The 20,825-nt window shown below is 39.3% G+C and overlaps 2 protein-coding genes across 5 annotated transcripts in view; one reads left to right on the forward strand and one right to left on the reverse strand.

Annotated features, from left to right (window-relative positions):
- LOC125776690 (uncharacterized) overlaps nucleotides 1-20,825 on the reverse strand; it is a 436,599-nt gene that overhangs the window by 413,052 nt on the left and 2,722 nt on the right. The window lies entirely within an intron of this gene.
- LOC115066129 (synaptosomal-associated protein 25) overlaps nucleotides 1-20,825 on the forward strand; it is a 176,712-nt gene that overhangs the window by 123,626 nt on the left and 32,261 nt on the right. The window lies entirely within an intron of this gene.

A 20,825-nucleotide genomic window follows, 5' to 3' on the forward strand; every position in this document is an offset into this window, starting at 1 on the left:
GTCTTAGCTGTTCGTTGGAATTTGTAGTAATCTTCTACGTTGTTGTTCTCCAGCTCTTTGGCGTTTCATGATTTTTGCTGCCACTTGGGACACGGCTTTCCACTTATCTAGTGATTCTACCATTTGAGACACTAGATTTTCTGGGGTTGGGTCTTTCTCGAATGCGTTTTTTAAAACTTGCCTTTCTTCGTCGTATTTCGCACATTGGAACATTGTGTGCTCCAAATTCTCGATGATCTCGCCTCCGCAATAATCGCATACATCGTTGTCCTCATGTTTGAATCGCTTCAAATATATTTAAAACAGCCGTGTCCAGTGAGAACTTGTGTGAGGTATAAATCTACTTCTCCGTGCGATCTATTAAGCCATTGTTCTATTTTAAGGATTAGGCGGAATGTCCAGCGGCCATTTCGGCTGTCTTCCCATTGTTTTTGCCAGCGTATCACCGTATCTGCTCTGGCTTTCTCTTTTTAGGTTCTGCGCGTTACTCTCTCATTTGAACGGTATGTGAGCTCTTCGGCTAAGAGGTCTAGCGGGTGTAAGCCCGCAATCACTAGAGCAGCGTCTTCGGATACCGTACGAAACGCGGAGCATACTCTTAATGCGCATGTTGTATATGTGGAAAATAGGCCGCGACGATATGATTTGACTTCAAGAGCTTTCTCCCATATTTGGGCGCCATATAGAGCAACTGACTTTAATACTCCGCCTAGTAGTCGTCTCCTATTTTGTTTTGGTCCACGGGTATTGAGCATTAGCCGGGTTTACTTTTTTTGATTGGTTATCGAAACTATATCCTCTATATGTTTAGCTATTACCACCACGGCAATGTCGTCTGCAAACCCAATGATATGAACGTTTTCCGGTACTTTGAGTCGCAGTACTCCGTCATAAATTATATTCCAGAGGAGGGGCCCGAGTACAGATCCCTGTGGCACTCCCCCAGAGATTTTGTATTTTTTGTAGCCCTGGTTTGTGTTATAGCGTAGAGATATGCCGGTACAGAGAAGTTTTTTAACGCACTTAGTATACTTGGCCATGATGCCGTATTGAACGCATTTTTGACATCGAGGGTGGAGGGGTGCAGTATTTGATGGTACCACCTTTCCATCTTTTCCCACTAATGGCATTTTCCGCCAGTGTCTTCACTAGGGTCACCGCTGCGATTGTTGATCTTGCCTTCCTAAATCTAAATTGGTTTGGGGATAAACCGCCGGCGTTGTCAAGCGTTGATAAATGATCCGCTCAAGAATTTTTCCCGCAGAGTCCAACATGCAGAGTGGTCGGTAGTGGGACGGGTCTGTCAGCGGTTTGTTAGGTTTTGGCAGCAATATTAGGTTTTGCCTTTTCCAAATTGTTGGGAAACAACCATCCTGCATGCACAAATTGAAAAGTGCTCTAAATGGGTCTATGTTCCTCATAATCGCTGTTTTAAGCGCTATATTTGGGATACCATCAGGTCCTGAGGCTTTACGTGGGTCGAGCCGGTCGCGTGCCTCTATAACCTCTTCGTTCGTTACTTCTGATACCAACTCTCTTTGTTGCAACATCGCGATCTCTCGAGGTAGTTGGGGACGGGTCGGGAAAAGGACTGAGACAATTCCGTCAAGGGTTGTAGGGGAAGTTGGCATTTGATCTCGAATGCGTAGTCTCCCTATTACTGTCTTGTATGCGAGCCCCGGGCATTGTTATCAGCATGGTCACAGAGCTTAAGAAAACATTCCTGTTTACTTTTTTTGATAGTCTGTTTCAGGAGCTTTCTCTTGGCCTTGAAACTTGCTTGTAGGGAGTTGTATTCGTAGGTACCACGAGACCTTTGTTATAAGCGTCTTACTTTTTGGCATTTTTTTTTTCAGTTTAGCAATTGAGTCGTTCCACCAGTAAACGGGGGGATGATGATTGCGCCGTGGAATCCTCATGTGTGTTGAATTCGAAATGTTGTGGTATTGTGTGCGTGTGATGTGGTGTATGTAATGTGTGTGGTGTGGGAGTCTAATATTGTGAGGGGGGGTCTGAGGCTCACTTAGCCAGTGCCTGAGGGTCCAATTCTGACAGGCTGTCAGAGCTTAGGTTAAATTCATCCTTCATCATTGGTAAAATTTAAAGAAGAGGATGACAGAAGTTTTGCGAGGGAAAGTAAGAACGACACCTAGTGTCAGGTCTATAGGATATGCCGGGGTTGGAAGAGGGAAAATATCGCCTCTCTTCTCGTCGGTGACATTCTGTGCAGGGGTTTTGTTATGTGCATTCTTTCGTAGGTCGCAGGCGCAGATACCTCAAGCACAAGGGGTACCTGTCCCTCTATTAGATGATAGGGAGTTGAAGTATGCATTTGGCCATGGAATAGCTGGAGGTTATTTATAATAAGCTCGTCTGGGACGGCTATTTTCTACGCGAGTGGAAAAGTGCTGGAGTTGCTCCCCTCCTGAAGTCTACTGATAAGATCAAGAGCAATCCCCGTTCTTATCAGTCTCCTTCCAGTACTTGGAAAAGTTCTGAAAAGAGTTAAAAGGGAACGGCTTTAGGAGGTAACGCGGGGTATGTGGTCGAATAGGCAGCATGGGCTCAGGAAGGGACGCAGAATAGAAGATGCATGATTTTATGTTCATAATGTTGATATGGAGATGCCAAAAAATTGTCCTTGGGATATTTGTTGACTTCAAGGGGCGTTTGTCTACCTAAGCTGGGATCGAGTGGTGCAACGACTGGTGAAGCTTGGCTGTCCGGAAATTGCTCTTTTGCGGATCTATTTTTTAGATAGAAAAGCCTTTCTAGTCGGCATAAAAGGGAATGTGGAGATTGGAGTGGCCGCTCGCAGCGACCCATCTGCCGATAACGTATTTGGAAACTCATGATGGACTCTCAGCTCGGGTGGCTCGAGTCTCTCTGTAAATGCTGTGACAATTTTTAGAAATTGCAAATACTTGTGGTTTAGGTGTGGGGTGGATATATCGATGGAAAAAACTATTGCTGTTTAAGGGTAGATTGTCGCCGGTTTGTCAGCCGATTGTCAATAGGTATTTGACGCAAGTCAAAGTGAAAGTGCGTGAAATAATGTGTTTCACTCCACACTTAGCGAATGTGAAGAAGCGGCTGCAGGCAATCGTAGGCAAAATACCACGCATTTTGTGAAGTGATTGGGGTCTCGGACGTCTTGCTGTTCGCACCATATATCATGGCTTGTTTGAAGCTTATGACACTTATAGAGCCGCTATATGGTGGAAAGTAGCCGCGACAGTCTTGGAGTCCCAAAAACTGCTCTTAATACAGCGCTGTATGATGCTTGCCTGTTTGTCTGTACGTCGCACCGTCTCAATGGATGCTATGCAGTTTCGCCTAACACCGAGTGGTGGACACAAAGTACCTAACAGTTTCATTCTGGTTAAGAAAAGGCGTCATTGCTGCGGAATGACTAGATTTCCGATAATGATGTGGAGAGGGAGAGATATCTAAGGATCAGGAGGATTTTAGATGATAGTCAGGTGAAGGTGGCAAGACAAGGGTTCGGACAATATTTCTAAATATCTTTCCGGGACGTTAGGTTTGTTGAGGATAACCCACACTTCAGATTCTGTCTGAGTGTAAGTTTCCTGCTTGCGGGGCATATGCCTCTGAATGCATTTTTGTATCAGAGGCACTTATTTGATAGTTCTGATTGTTTGTTTGAAGCGCAGGTCGAGGATTAGATGCATGTTATTACAAATGACTCGAACATTGGGGATCTGGGTGGTATGGGGATTAGCTGGGTATGATTTTCACTAGTCGGAATGCCAAACAGTTAGGGTCGTTAACGTAAGAATTCTTTAGGCGCCTAACTGAGAATCCATGTGTGAATATGTGTACGTGTAATATACGAATGGGGTTGAAACCCTGATCACCTGTCCAAAGCAGTATGAAAGCTCAACTGTTAGTAGTCTTGATATAAAGGTCTGACCGAAACTTATATATGGTACGAGCCCTAGAAGTTTGTCCCAAAAGTTTGTCCCAACCTGATATCGTTCCTTGGGGAGTATCGTTGTGGTTAAAACCGATGTGAAACTGACACTTTGTCAGTTGAATTACATTGCAACCGAGTAGTGGACACAAAGTACGACAGAGGTTTTAGATGGATCTCGAAACCTAGCAAGGTGGTTAGTTTGTCTATTCCACACTGCCAAGTGGTTTTCAGGGTGCTAATCAAAGCATTGAGTTTTCCGCTGTGCTTTTGAGCACCGTGGGGGAGGCTGTCGTCAGCAAGTACCTATGTATGTAAAACACACTGGACGTTGTTCTTCCTATTTGATCAGATGTCGGAGATAACCTATGTATATACTTCATGTGAATTATTGCTTGCATTTAAATATTTAGCCAATATTTCATAATTATTGCGCGCAATATTGATGCAAATAATTTTTGGATAAAGTAAAGTTTCGAAATTGAATTAAAAATATCAAACATTTATTACCATAAACTTCTTTGCCAACGCCTTCCAATAATTTTCATCCGACATTTGAAATGCTTTTACTGTTTCCAAAACCTCTCCAGACAGTTAATAGTTAAATAAATATCTGGGATATTGGAATCATTATGAAGCAAACTCTCAAAAAGACTTCGCTAACTAGCTTCGATGATGCCTTAGTTATTGGTATAGATTAAGACTCTTACCCATTCTTCAAGTTTAAAGGTGTAAGAGACCACCTGCTATTATCTACTGCCCAGTTCACGGTTCGGAGAATTGTTCTCCTGAAGTTGCCAACTCAGGAAAGACGAGTGCGAGGAAGCAGGAACACACAGCACCGTCGATTAGTGTGTTTATGTACGAATACGTGGTCTTCCTCCAAACAAGAAGCACATACGGTCAGGTTACTGAGACCTTCACCGAAATAGAAGTTGAGTCAGGACTGACTCATTTTTTCCTGAAAGTTCCAGCGGCAAAAATCTGCCAGCAAACCTGATCGACAAAGTAGAAAAAGTAAACTTTGGCACTATCTTAATCTAGGAATCCAGTACTTTTGAAAGCTGGATTACTGGACTAAGCTTTATCCACCGAAAACCCACCCACCTTTATAATTAGGCGTAGAAAGGAAGTCATAGACAAAACTATATGCATAAGAAGTACGTTTATAGTATCTCTTTAGAATATTTCTTTTGCGACCATAGGTAATATCGGCGGCCTAGAGCCGATGTGTAGAAATAGGTCAAAAACAAACTTGGACACATAATAGTGTGATCAAACTGAAATGTAAATTTTTATTTATACTTCGCGTGTTTTTCGAATCGGTATTTAATTTAATGCACCATCTCATAATGCTTTGTTTATTCGTGATCAATTCGCCAAATTTTCAACTAACATCGTGCTACAACCGCCGCATTCGTCTGACTTACCTTCGTGTAACCTCTGGCTATTCAGTCAATTCACATGACCACTTCGAGGACACCGTTTTGACTCAGTTGAGGATATAAAAGCTGAATCGAAGAAGACTCTGATGGCTATCACGACGGAGGATTTTTCCAAGTGTTATGATGACTGGAAAATTCGTTGGCATGGTGTATTGCAGCGGGAGGGGATTACTTTGAAGGAGATGAAGTGGACAAATTTCAACTTTCAATTTGATTCCCGAACTGAGCCGCTCTATAGCCAATCTCAGTACCTTACCCAATAAGTTCCGTGTCAGATATAGATTTAACACTAGAAAAAGTCACACAATACATCATTGTTGCTTTTGAAACAGAATGCCGCTAAGAAGCCCGGGTTTTGCCGCAAACAAACCATGGAGAATCTTCGACGACCCTTGCAAGGCCTTTAATAAGAAGAAGCAAAACAATAGAGTTGAATGTTTGAATGCATATCAGACTACATATCCGACTACATTGCGTGAATATAAACGCAAAGTCTGAATAGCAAGACGCAATCTATGGCGTGGTCAAGTAGACAAACTAAGTGGACAGCAAAAACCGTAAAATTTTTATCAAAAGACCATATTAATAAATACTCATTATAACAGACGACATAACCTTCCGGATCTCTCCACTAATTTCTTGTTCTCAGCACGGTTTTCGTAAAGGGAATTCTACTAATTTGCTTGAATTTGTATCACATGTATCAACGCGCTTTAGGGAGAATAAGAATACTGATATTATATACACAGATTTTAGTATTTTTGATAAAGTATCCCATTCAATTCTTTTGAATAAACTTGATCTTCTTGTTTTTCAACCAATATTTCTAAAATGGGTTGCTTCTTATCTTAGCAATAGAATTCAACAAGTCTTATTTAACGATACTTTTTCTGACATAATCAATGTTCCTTCAGGCGTTCCACAAGGTAGCCATCTTGGTCCAATTCTGTTCTTGTTATTTATTAATGACATATCATCTGTTGTTACGTTTTCAAAAGTCTTATTATATGCTGACGTTATAAAACTTTTTAAAACGTATACTTCAAGCAACGAAAGATGCCAGTTGCAAACAGACTTAAACAACCTAGTTTCTTGGTGTGATAGAAATGACATGCCATTGAACCTTAAAAAATGTAAAACAATGTGCTTTTCACGTAGATCTGTAGACCCTACTTCATACGCAATTCAAAACTTTAGGTTGGAGCAAGTTTGGTCCATAGGGACCCCAAGCTCAATTTTAATCTTCACGTATCTTCCACGGTTTTTAAAGCTAAAGGCGCTCTTAGTTTTGTTAAACGTTGGTCTAAAGAATTTAGAGATCCGCTTACCACAAAAATTCTTTTTACATCTCTGGTGAGGCCTATATTAGAGTATGCTTCTGTGGTTTGGAACCCTAGTTACCATCGGATCGGATAAGTTAGAGTCCGTTTAAAAAGAATTCTTACTTTTTGCCTTAAATCATTTGCATTGGGATTCCAGTTTAAATCTTCCCCCTTACACTAACCGTTTAAAACTTATAAATCTCCCGACACTCGCTAATCGTAGGGAGATGCTTGGTATAATATTTCTTGTAAAACTCATGAATGGGTCAGTCTGTAGCGCATCTCTCTTATCTGATATTAATTTTAACGTCCCCGCTCGCTCTACCAGGCAGTTTAGACCCTTACTTTTAAATTTTTCTAGAACAAATTTTGAGTTAAACGAACCATTCCTTCGTATATGTCATGATTTCAAATCCCATTCCAGCACATTTGATCTAACAGACTCACTCTTAACCATTAAAAAAATTATTTTATCTACTCTTACCAAGTAACATTTAAAAATAATAAACATTAATCTAATTCTTAATTTTGGCTGTTGAAATTTTTGTTTCTGTAGCTGAGCAGCTTACGATCGCAATGCTTAAAACTCTCTTGCCTTTTATGACTCGGCTAATTCCGCTCGTTCGCGGATTGCGCCCCGCGCGTCGCACAGTGATCGATTTGAAGTATTTAGGCGGCCAAAAGTCAAAATCTTAATTACGTAGGAGGCACAAAATATTGACGTCTACGTATAGTAAACACTTCCGCGAATTACCCCCCACCATTTTTTTCAACAACCATACGTCACCGCTTCCGTGCAGTTATACGCAATTTGATCGTTGAGTTGATACGTAGTTCTACATATTTGGGTGCCCAAATTATATCAAATTTCGCAATACGCATGTATGTTTATTTTCAGTTGTGTAGTGAAGTGAAAGTGATTCCCATAGCTAAGGTAAGTTTCTATTAAATAAAGAATAGTTTTAACTTTTATTTTTAACTTTCGATATATTTTTCGGTAGTTGAACATACCCTCTTTTTCACATAAAAAAATGTAATTTTTTTAATTTCAAAAGCAATTTTGTTATGGATCAGGGTTCGTCCGGATCATATTTTTTTGCTTATTGAATACGTTACACATTCAGCTTTTCTATAAAAAAAACAACAGCCGCAGAATCCCGCAGAATCCTTAAAGACAGCAGTTCAAAGTATTTTGTTAAAAAAATTTAAAAACCCATTTTTTTAATTTTATGTTTTTTTTTTAGTTATGGAGATACCTAGTTCGTCGGGGGTGAAAATAGTGACCCGCAAATGTATGTTTGAGCAAATGCAACTCCAAAATTTGCTAAGTATGGATGAGAAATTGGAGTTTTTAGAAAACCGCTTGCTATTGTCTTGCGGAGACACTGTGGAAAGAAATAAGAGCCTTAAGCATAAATTTTCCTACATCAAACACGAACTTTAACAGAGATGGCTAAAAGCTCATAAAGTTGAAGAAGTTTTTATGGCTGGAAGGCACTTTTGAAATACCAGTGCATTCGCTTAATCAACCAGATCGTCCGAGCAAATCATTTTCGGATTCGAGTGAACGAAGCAAGAGAAGAAAAACTGAGGGAATTCGATCAAATGTTGATGATGAAATGGTTATACATGCCGCACAAGTCATATTGCAAACGAAGGGAAAAAGAAATGCCTCAAAAGTGCTCAAAGATATACAAAATTCACCAACAAAAGCTGGTAAATATAGAAAAGCCTATTCCAAGGCCAATGAAATAACTGCTCCTTTGATCCCGTTCCAAGCACTCAAAATGTTCGTAGAAGTCTACAAGACGACAATATGAAATAATAAGGGCAACTAACCCAAAGCATTACCCTTGTTACGACCTTTTGTTGAAAGCAAAACAAGAATGCTACCCACCAAAGACGGCATTGCGAGTAACGGCTACCTGCGCAGAAATTAGTTTACAATGCCTAATGGATCATACTATTCAATGATTATCAATCTACCTAGAAGAAGTGCTATCAACCCTTAACGAAATTGAAAGAAAATAAATGGGGGTGTGACGGGTCACAACAAGCACGGTACAAACAAAAATTCTTGGAAGACGCCGAATCCGATGCTAGTATATTTTTGAGTTCTTTTGTCCCACTTCGAATTATTTGTGGTAAAGAAAACAATAAAGTGTTTTGGCAAAACCCAACACCATCATCACCACGATTTTGCCGCCCCATAAGATTTCGGTATGTGAAAAATACTACAGATGTAACAAAAGAGGAAATAAGTTATGTGCAAAATGAAATTAAGAACCTCACTCCTACAAAAGTAAATATTGATGGAAAAGAATTTTCTTATAATCACATTTTAAAAATGACCATGATTGATGGCAAAGTTTGCAATGCTGTAACCAACACGACCTCAACTAGCCGATGCTATACATGTGGCCCCACTTCCAAAGATTTCAATAATTTAAGCAAAAAGAACAAGGTAAGTCCCGATGCTCTTGAGTTTGGCATTTCGGTATTGCACGCAAAAATACGTATTTTTGAAAGCATTCTGCATTTGGCATATAAATTGCCCGTGAAGAAATATGGAAAGAAAAGGACTGAGGAAGAGAAAGCATTAGAAGAAGAAAGAAAAAAAGAAATCCAAGAAAGATTCCGCTTAGAAACTGGGCTGTTGGTGGACATGCCTAAAGCCAATTTTGGTAATACCAATGATGGCAATACGAGTAGGAAATTTTTTGAAAACACAGAATTAGCGGCGGACATAACAGGCATTAACCACGAATTAATACACAAATTTAAAATCTTATTAGAGGCGATTTCAAGTGGACACAAAATAAATACAACAAAATTCGAAGAATACGCCTTCAACACCGCGCAAATGTATTTGGAATTATACGGATGGCACCCCATGACTCCAACAATGCATAAATTACTATTACATGGGGCGACCATCATAGATAATGCACTGTTGCCAATCGGCCAATTGTCGGAGGAGGCTGCAGAAGCGCGAAATAAACATTTTCGGTCATACAGACAGAATTTTTCAAGAAAATTTTCAAGGGAAGAATGCAACCGTGATATTTATCAAAGATTTCTTCTTACCTTAGATCCACTCGTAAGTAGTGAAAGATCGTTAAAGAAAACTTCACACAACATTTTTTCCAGTGAAGTTATAAAACTATTGGAACTTGTCGAGCCCCACAGACAATCAAGTATTGAGCACGAAGAAGACGAGATAGAAACATCTTTTAATAAGACAATTTAATGCAATTTTATTTATTTATAATTTATGAGAATAAAATGTGTTTTTATTATAAAATATATGTTTTTCTTATTTATTTTTTATAATAAATAGACGGTTTTTTAAAATACAGTCTTTCGAAGCCATTAACGTCCAAAAATAGTTTTGGCCGCCTAAATATTTCAATTCGACCACTGTGCGTCGGTTGGGAAGGGGGATAGTAATCGTTGGGTACTACTATAAAGGAAACCGGGACAGGAAAACTACTACTTGCTAAAATCATACGGAGCGACAAAGGCCAAGGGAATGATCTGTGACGATCTCATCAAGAAACAAATCCTACTTAACCGTTTGCTTTATATGAAGTAGGTGTAATAAAATCTGAAAAACACTCTCCATTAGCTGAGAACGCTGCTGACATACGTATTTCTTGCGCTGCGAACTGTTATTCCAATTTCGTTGGCAACCGTTTGTCTAGCTGCGAGTATATTTTAGACCGCTGTGCCCATATTTTTTGTGAAATTTCCGACATTTTTACCGATATTGTAGCGATCACGTTCACGTTTATAACTTTTGAGAAGCCTTGACCTTCTTCCTTTTTGCAATCTTCGTAGTATCTTCCTCTAATTCTAACTGAAACACATATTCTTCGACATCGACGTTTTTGCTTTAATAATTCTGGCAATTTGTTCTCGATTCTATTCTGTCCTATCATTCGTGTTCATCAAATTGTATGGGATATGTTAGGATCTAATAATTTATGTGAAAAATTTATCAAAGAGAGAGAGAAAAACATGTAAGGAAGAGCTTAGGTCGGATGCAACGAAACATTTTATACTCTTGCAATTTGCAAGAATCAAACCCAGGGAAATACTTTAAGGTGTAAAACCAACCGGATGTTCGAAAATATTGATATTAGTTATATAGGGGCTATGCCAAGGTTTCTCTCTCTATTTTAAGCACAAAGATACACTCCCAGCGGGATAATGGTTCACCGCTTACCTTTTTCTTTGAAGACCCAATATTTACGATGAAGTAAGTGCATGAAAAACGGTACAATACAATATGTAAACAACAAATACAAGGTGATGCAATACAATTAATATCTAAATATTTGCATTATTTTGTCAAATTTGTTTATTACTTTTTCACCTTTTATATGTGACTAAGCAAAACAACAAATCATTTGAAGAAAATTTGCAGAAAATTGGTTGTGTTTAGGTGAGCTGCTATTTTAATTCAAAATTTCGTTTATTTTTGTGTTAAAACATTGAATAAAGAAATAAAAAAATGTTCTCGAAAAGGCATCTGAGAAGACGAATTAAAATATGAAGAAAGTGAATTTTACGGAATAGCAGAAAACATAAATGTTGAGAGTGAATATTGTTGCTGAAGTGGAATTTATTGAAAAACAAGAAAGTTCACAAATAACGAATTATGATAAGTTAAATAAAAAAATTTAAAATATGGGCTATGCGTCATAAGGTCAGAAGGAACTGCTTCGATGGTTTATTAAAAATATTGTTGTCGGAGAGTATTTCTGTACCAAAACCTTGGAAAGGGGTTTTACGACAAGCGACCTTCATATTGATAACTCTTGCGCCAAGAAATTATTTGCACATAGGCATAGAAAAGCAACTAAGGAGTATCGCGATAACGTTGAGTGACGTTTGTTCAAAAGCTTAAATGTGAGTTTGTGGCCTATACTGGCAAAATTGCAACAAAAAAGATATACGAAGGTGATGTTGTTTGATGCAGTAGATTTCCGACAGTTTGTACTTTACAGTTGGAATATCTTTGTTGCACTGTACATATGTGTTTAAATGAGTTAAGCATCCGCCCACTCTTCCCGGAAAAACTGGCGCACCTTAATAAACCATCTCAGTTCACCACAGCAGATGACACTAAAATATAACTCACCACATCAGTAAACCAACCCACTCGGCAGAAAGGATAAACAAGGAAAAAGCAGGTCACTTCGTTACAGACAGATCACACATCAACATACGCTTTTCGTCACCGATCTCGCGCTACAATTTACAATTCGATCTTCACAAGCCGCACATCAACATACGCTTTTCGTCACCGATCTCGCGCTACAATTTACAATTCGATCTTCACAAGCCGCACATCAACATTCGCGCATTAAAATTCGTCTTCGCTTCTACACTGCGCCGCGTCGACATCTTTCAACACAATTGGTTCTGTCAACAACACGTCCCGCCCGCTATAGTTAGCTATTCGGCAACAACGATCTGCGATATCTACATAAGCTACCGTTTAAGTCGATTACTTAAATAATTAAAACCCTTAATTCTAAGTAAACAATATTTGTTCAAAGTAAGATACTTCCGTGCTAAATAAACTTATACATAAATTATAAACTTCAGCGAAACGGAGACTTTTATTTTGATTGTGCGGGATAACCATCTGATAGAAACAGAAATTGTGACATACTGGCTACAAAATTAAACAATATGCATTGCTTTCGTCACATAAAAGCTATGAAAACAATTTAGAAGGAATAAAGCAAATGCTTAATTACTTCATGCACATTTTCCCTGTCCTTCTATCGAGAAGAAAAAGTGAGTTACAAACCACATTCCAAGCTGCATTTGGCGGATTTCGTGAAATCGTGAGGTTTTCTGAATTCACTCTCAGCATATGCTTTCGAAAATTTCTTGCAAACCTTAAAACGATTCGTTTAAAGACATCGAGAAAAATTACAACAACTAAATACCAGATACCAATAAGAAAACGTGTTTACAAAAGACAGATATGTGGGTCTAAAAGTCAATAGATGTGGAAAAGTTATTCAATTTTACGCAAGCGACTTTTATATCAGAGATAAATTACCTCATAATTTTTGCTACCTCATACCAGGAGTGGCAATATAAACTACAGGCTTCTCGCAGAAACGATGACGATGTTTATATGTTATGTACTCTTGCAACCAATTGCTAAAGAGTACCAAAGCGCCAATTGGCTATTCTAAGCGAAGCCAGGTCCTTCTCCATTTGGTACTTCCCCCGGCGGATACTGGAGTGTTTTCGTTAATTCGGACAACACGACTTAGCCAGCGTATTCGCTGTCTTTTAATTCGCTGAACTATACTCGTATCAATGTCGTCGTTCCATTGAATGCGAAATTCGCCGTGGCCAACGTGCAAGGGACCATAAATCTTTCGCAGAACCTTTCTCTCGAAAACTCGCAACGTCAACTCATCAGTTGTTGTCATCTTGCCTCTGCACCATATAGCAGGACGGGAATAATGAGTGACTTATAGAGTTTGGTTTTTGTTCGTCGAGAGAGGACTTTGCTTCTCAATTGCCTATTCAGTCCGAAGTAGCACCTGTTGGCAAGAGTTATCCTGCGTTGAATTTCCAGGCTGACATTGTTGGTGGTGTTAACGCTGGTTCCAAGATAGACGAAATTATTTACGAGTTCAAAGTTATGAATATTAACGGTGAAGTGAGAGCCAGGTCGCGAGTGCGACGACTGTTTTTCTGATGACGGGAGATATTTCGTTTTGCCCTCGTTCACTGCCAGACCCATTTGTTTTGCTTCCTTGTCCAGTCTGGAGAAAGCAGAACTAACGGCGCGGGTATTGAGGCCGATGGTTTCAATATCATCGGCATACGCCATCAGCTGTGTACTCTTATAAAAGATTGTATCTGCTCGATTAATTTGAACTATTTTCTCCAGCAGCAGATTGAAGAAGTCGCCCGATAGGGAATCTCCTTGTCTGAAACCTCGTTTGGTATCGAACGGCTCGGAGAGGTTCTTCCCGATCCTGACGGGGCTTTTGGAGCTGCTCAACGTCAGTTTACATACCCGTAGTAGTTTTGCGGGGATACCAAAATCAGACATCGCGACATAAAGGCAGTTCCCTTTCCTGCTGCCGAAAGCAGCTTTGAAATCTACGAGGAGGTGGTGTGTGTTGATTCTCCTTTCACGGGTCTTTTCCAAGATGTGGCGCATGGTGAATATCTGGTCGGTTGTTGATTTGCCAGGTCTAAAGCCACACTGATAAGGTCCAATCAGTTTGTTGACGGTGTGCTTTAATCTTTCACACAATACGCTCGATAGAACCTTGTACGCGATATTGAGGAGGCTTATCCCACGGTAGTTGGCGCAGATTAGGCACAGCACACTTAAATTCCAATCATTTGGCATACTTTCGTCCGACCATATTGTGCAAAGAAGCTGATGCATGCTCCTTATCAGTTCTTCGCTGCCGTGTTTGAATAGCTCAGCCGGCAATCCATCGGCCCCCGCCGCTTTGTTGTTCTTCAGGCGGTTAATTGCTATTCAAACTTCTTCATTGTCGGGCAATGAAACGTCTGCTCCATCGTCATCAATTGTGGAATCGGGTTCGCCTTCTCCTGATGTTGTACTATCACTGCCATTCAGCAGGGTGTAGAAGTGTTCCCTCCATAACTTTAGTATGCATGGGGGTTCTACGAGAGTATGCTCCGGTCTTGAAAATTTCTGTAAGTCGCCGCATCTTTTCGTAGAATTTTCGAGCATTACCCTTGTCGGCCAGCTTATCAAGCTCTTCGTACTCACGCATTTCGGCCTCCTTCTTTTTCTGTCGCTTCCCTCTTCAACTCTCGCTATCTATCCCTCCCGCACGTGTTGTGGTCGAGCGTTAAAGTCGCCAAACACGATTTTGACATCATGGCGGGGGCATCTCTCATAAGTGCGCTCCAAGCACTCATAAAAGGCATCTTTGGTCACATCGTCCTTCTCTTCCGCCGGGCGTGGGAGCAAATCAGCGATGTGTTGAAGAACCTCGCTTTGATGCGGATTGTGGCTAGACGTTCATTCTCCGGAGTGAATGATAGTACTCGGCGACGGAGTCTCTCTCCCACCACGAATCCAACACTAAACTTGCGCTCCTTTATATGGCCACTATAGTAAATGTCACAAGGACCTACTCGTCTTTGTCCTTGTCCCGTCCATCGTATTTCTTGGACGGCGGTGATGTCAGCCTTTATTTTTACGAGGACATCAACCAGTTGGCAGCGGCACCTTCCCAATTAAGGACTGGACATTCCAGTTGCATGCCCTCAAATCATAATCCTTAATTCGTTTGCCATGGTCGTCATCAAAAGGGGGCTTTCCCATCCGAGGTTGTTGGTGGTTTTTCATTGGGTGTGTTTTTTATGTGGCGGGTCCGAAACTCAGCGCACAACCCTATGCAGGGGATATTTCGCCTTCTCACTTTAGCTCGCCCTCAAACGGATGTTCTTAGGCTACCCAGAGGATACTTGGTCAAAGACCGGAAGTTGTGAGCTGCTTGAGTCATATGTAAAAGAATCGTTTCTGACCACTCCCAAGTGAATGGCGATCAGAGAACTTTCCTCACATGCTTGAACTTCCAAACATGACTCCATCCTTCATATTCCTCTAGATCCTTTAAATATCTATCAACGGTTCTGGAGCTGCGTTTTATCTGTTTAGCGATGTTTCGATTGTATAGTCCTTGGGAGTGGAAAAAATCAACTTTTTCACATTCCAATAAGCTCAGAATAGTAGCTTTTCCCATTATTACTTTAAGTGTAGCTCGAAAACAATTTATTTGTTTGTTTTAAGTACTTTCTTAATAAAAAAACATGCACTTGTTTACGCAAGACAAAGAAATGTAAAGTGCGTGTATTTCAATGACCAACCGGAAGCGTACGCGTTTGCCATAGACATTTCTGGAATCTTCGAATGTATAGTTATTTTTTCGCAAATCAACCAACTATGAGCAAATGTTTTTCGGACAAGATTCGAACTTTGATAAGAAAATAATTTTGGACAATTAGAACAAGCATGATTATAAATATAACAATTTATTAAAAAAAAACGTTGGTGCGTCTAACCTAAGACCAGCAGTATAATTGAAATAAATTGGTAATCCTTTTCTTATAATGATGTGTCTGTATGGCCCAAATGGGTTGAATCGGACCTTAGCCCCTATATACCTTATATAAAGAATTTCGAACTTCCGGGTGACTTTGTACTGCATATATCACTCAATATGTGAGTTATCCAAATGAAATGAATAGTGTGTCTTTGCGCCTCAAATATATAAATTTAACTTAAAACGTGGCCTAGCCTCTATATAACTAATATCAATATTTTCGAACATCCCGCTGACTTTACGCTATATGATTGCTTTTACACCTTAAAATATTTCCCTGGTTTTGATTCTTGCAAGTTTGCAAGAGTATAAAATGTTCGGTTGCTTTCTTCTTAAATTCTGTTTTAAATAAATAATTTGTCGTTTGTTCAAAATCTATTTATATCCTTTATTTATTGAGAAAAGTTTTAACAGGCAACTAAAAAAGGTATCAACTAAAGGCGTACTAACTACCGTATTTCACTTATTTATGATTCTTCTTATGCAACATCGATGTTCGATGGGATGTGATACCGTGACTTTTTTCCTGACTTGAGACGATTTTGCAATGAGCAAAACCCACTCTGTAATTTTTAGTGAGATAATTCAAATATTGCTCGATATATCTATACATTTTTATATTAGGTATATGAGGGCTCAGGGAAGGATATTGACTTGATTCAAGACATTTTTAACATACAGACATACCATTGCCATAGAAGTACTATCCCTGAATTTCACATATATATCTCGCACATTGATCGATATTTTCGATCAAAAGGCAACTATGGGTACTGTTATTCAAATATACGGTACCAAGGGGCTTGGACAGTTTTTATTGGATTTGAACAATCTTTGATCATAAAGCGGCAAACACTAAAGGCATTATTCTTGCAAAGTTTAATCCCGTTATATTAATTGCTTCTTGGTTTGTGTACTGGAAAGTAAGAGTATCAAGTGGAATTTAATATTGTGCTACTTGGGAAGTAGGCGTGGTTGTTGTACGATTCATTTTAATAATGTGACATAGAACTATGAAAAGAATACCACACACCAAATTTTGTCAAAATCGGTTAGTCGGGTCTCGAGATATGGGATTTCACGAAAAATTTGGCGGTGCCACGCCCATCGTCCAATTTTTAACCCGGAGTATTAAGAGGCGGGGCCATGCCCACTTTCTCAAAAAATTTTTCCCTCAGATGCCCTGGCTACTGAGATCCCCTGTGCCAAATATGAGTTTTATATACTTATTTATTGTTTAGTTATTGTACTTTATGTGTTTTCGGTTAATGGCGATTTGTGGACGTGACAGTGGTTCGATTAAACCCATCTACGAACTCGATTTTTTTTTTTTGTACTAAGGAACTCAAGTACCAAGTTTTATCGAGATGTCTCAATTTTACACAAGTTACAGCTTCCACGGACGAACGGACAGACAGACAGACAGTCAACCGGATTTCAATTCTTCTTGTCATCCTGCTCTTTTATACATATGTGTATAAATAACCCTATATCTATCTCGATTAGTTTCAAGTGATACGTACAACCATTAGATGAACAAAACTATAATACTCTGTAGCAACTGGTTGCAAGAGTATAAAAACCAATGTACAAAGTAGAACTTGTACCAAACTCCCTTCAACTGAAGAAAAATGAGGTATATCCCATTTATAAATTGAAATATCTGCTACACCGTAAAATTTCTGGTGAAGAGTCACATAAAAGAAATGGGGCAGTGCAATGAATGAATTGCCAAGAATTCAACCACACAAAATCTTACTATGTTTTTTTTTTGTATTTGCAATCTTCTAGAAGATAACACAGCTTGTGTCATCATACACGATTCATATCATACGCTGAGTGCACCTCTTTCGGGACAACGCTCGATTCATATTTCTTAATAAGTCGAACTAAAGTCTTAAACTCCGTAAGCATCGTATCTACCTTGCGGGACTACCGTTAATTATTTCTTCGCCTATTGGCTCTTGCATCTCGTTTCGCTCTTTCGCTACCGTTCTGGTATTCTCATTTTAATTATAACCTTCGCGGTTAGATCTTTTGCCGTGAGCTATAACTGCTTACATCGGGAATATATTATCTGGTGATACGCGCTCTGCTGTTCTGGTAGAGTTCCTTCCACATTAAATTTCGGATAATAGAAGAAAATATGCAGAGAACTTTCATTACTATTTCCACAAAAAGAACACGTCACTCCATTATAATGGTAATACTTGTATAAGTACGCAAGACCGGTTAGAAATTGCGTCATATAAAAATCAGAAAACCCATGATTTCGATCCAACAGCTCTTTACATTTTTAATAAGCCGGTGCGTTCATCCCCTTGGTTGTTGTGTCTTAACGACCGGATTTGCCACTCGTTTAGGCTCTTTTATCATTCTTCTTTTAATTTTTCTGTAATTAACGGCCTGTCGATATCATAGTCATTATATCTCAATAGTCATTATATCTGGTGGGATTATACCTGCCATAATGCTAACAGCAGGCTACTCTGATTGCGCTTATTCTGAACAGAGAAAAGAACATTTCGGCATATATTTTATTTGTGACGCATACAATATAACTGATCTTCTAATCTGATGCAACTACTTGGGTATTATTATCACAACAATTTAAGCGAATGATTTAGCCTTTTTCGGCAGAGCAGCAGAATGTTCCGTCGTGCAATGTACTCCATAACATTGGGCCCCAAGGGGACACTTGTGGCACCCCACTAGTCACAGTATCGGTACACGGTCTGTCGGACAAATCGATATTTATAGTCTGTAATAAATATGCCGAGTTTTGAGATTCTGTAAGGCTCGTATTATGTGGAGTCAGTGCGATGAGTTGAATGCATTTGTGATAATTGAAAATTCAAAAGCCTTATCTGTTATTGCTTTCAGCATTTCCGCGGAAATCATATTAGTCTTTAGATAATCTATCTTCAATTTCTTTTAGCTTAAAGACTGTCACTAGTCAGTCGTTGCAGAATTTTTCCAATTGTGTTTGACAAGCACAATGGTGTCGATACGCACTGGGGTCCCACTTGTCTTCTCTGGCTTCTGTAAGAAGATTAAACGATGGCGTTTCAATATTTTTGGTTGCGCACTTTGTATATAATTTTGTAAAGCCATTTTGGTTCTGCTTTAGCGCAATCTTGAGCGCACGATTTAGGATGCATCAAGCCCCGATAGTTTAGCATTTCCTAAGAATGTATCAGCATTTATAACATCCATGCCGATAACTATCAGCACAGCTATAGGCTCTCATTCTTCGGGGAAAACCGATCTTCTTTCTACATGTCCACTGGCGCATTGCTTTATTACACATTTTTCGCAATTGTCGAATCTCATTATTATATCAGTATGCTGACTGAGGGGTGCTGTTTTAATCGAATCTTGGCGACGACATAGGCTCTGCAGATATGTTGACCTAGAAACGTAGCCCGCTGATTTGCATCTTTTGATTCATGAACATCCTCTTTCAACACGAGTTTAATAACTTCTTAACACAAGTACACAACTTCAGCAAAAGCTTTTTCTTCTTTAAACATTCCACCTTTCTTGGGGAATAGAGGAATAAACTGTACTAAAACAAAGCCCGAGAAAATGTCCTCAAGCGAGATAATACCAGTATCAACGACACTTATACACAATTATGAGAAACGCTGATAAAGCCAGATCTGTCCTAATCAAATAAACAAGAGTATCAAACACAAGACTTTGAACTCATACCACACCATACCTATTTAAAAGAGTGCCCACTTTTGTGGGAAACATCCAGCACTTAATGTTTAGCTTCTATTAATAATGCAAAGAAAACACATTATTTGGTGATTAAATAGTGAACACTTTAAGGGTTAACTTTATTAAATTTTAATGAAATTAAAAGAAATGGTTGCACAAGAAATGGTTGTCCATATCACACAGGACCGCTGAGAATTTAATTGGATTTCCGAAGTGCACAGGATCGGTGTCGAGAGAAGTTGACTAACGTAGGTGTCGACGCGGCGCAGTGTCTATCTTAACGTGCGAATTATGTAGATCGAATTGTTGACGGTTAAATGCTGTTGATTGTAGGTGCTGGCGAAAGGTGTCGACGCGACGCAGTGTGTAAACGAATTGTTTTGGACGAATTGAGCTTCTATCTTGTTGTTCATCCTTTTTGATTAGTGGGTACATGTGTGGTGAGTTGTGTTGGTGTTGTGTGGTGATGTGAGTGTATGGTGCCATCGGATGTGGTGTATGTGAGTTCGTCCTTAGGGTGCGCCAGTTTCTCCCGGGTAGAGTGGGGGGAGGCTTAACTCATTTAAAAAAGCAAGCAAGACATGCATACACATGCATAGGCCGCACGATAAGCGCTTGTTTACAACAAATAATACAATTAGACTTTAGACCTAAGCCACAAAACATGAATATGTTATCAACTTAACGAATAATATATAACCCATAGGATAATACGAAAACATGTTCATTTAAGTATGTGAATTTCTATAATAAAGATCTTATTCTGCAAAAGTAAATACATACATATTTTTTTAACCATTCATAAGTATATGAATTAACTGGGGGCTTAACTGCTCTTTGCTGGGAAGGAGGAGAGCGCACAACAGGACTTCGGCATCCTTAAGAATCTTCGAAGCGCATAAAGAAAGACATCTAATTCCTTAAGCTGAAATCTTTAGTAAAGAAAGCCAAAATCTTTAAATCTTCCTTAACGAAGACAGACCCTCACAAAATGAGTCAAGGAGCAAAACGGACAATGCCAAACGAGAACAGCTTCCTTCAGCTACAGTCCATACCACTTCTGAAAACTACATAATGTCCTACATTCAGAATCAGTTCTCGAAAGGACAAGGAGTTAATATTACGGATGTTCCAAACTACAAATCCTAATACTAGCGAAACTTCTACTCCAACAATATACCAAGAAGCCACGATGCAATACCAGAATGTAACAGATGTTCAAATCGAAGTAATAAAAGAATTACCTATTTTCCAAGGAAAC

The sequence above is a fragment of the Bactrocera dorsalis genome, chromosome 2, assembly GCF_023373825.1.
Source record: "Bactrocera dorsalis isolate Fly_Bdor chromosome 2, ASM2337382v1, whole genome shotgun sequence".
Taxonomy (NCBI): domain Eukaryota; kingdom Metazoa; phylum Arthropoda; class Insecta; order Diptera; family Tephritidae; genus Bactrocera; species Bactrocera dorsalis.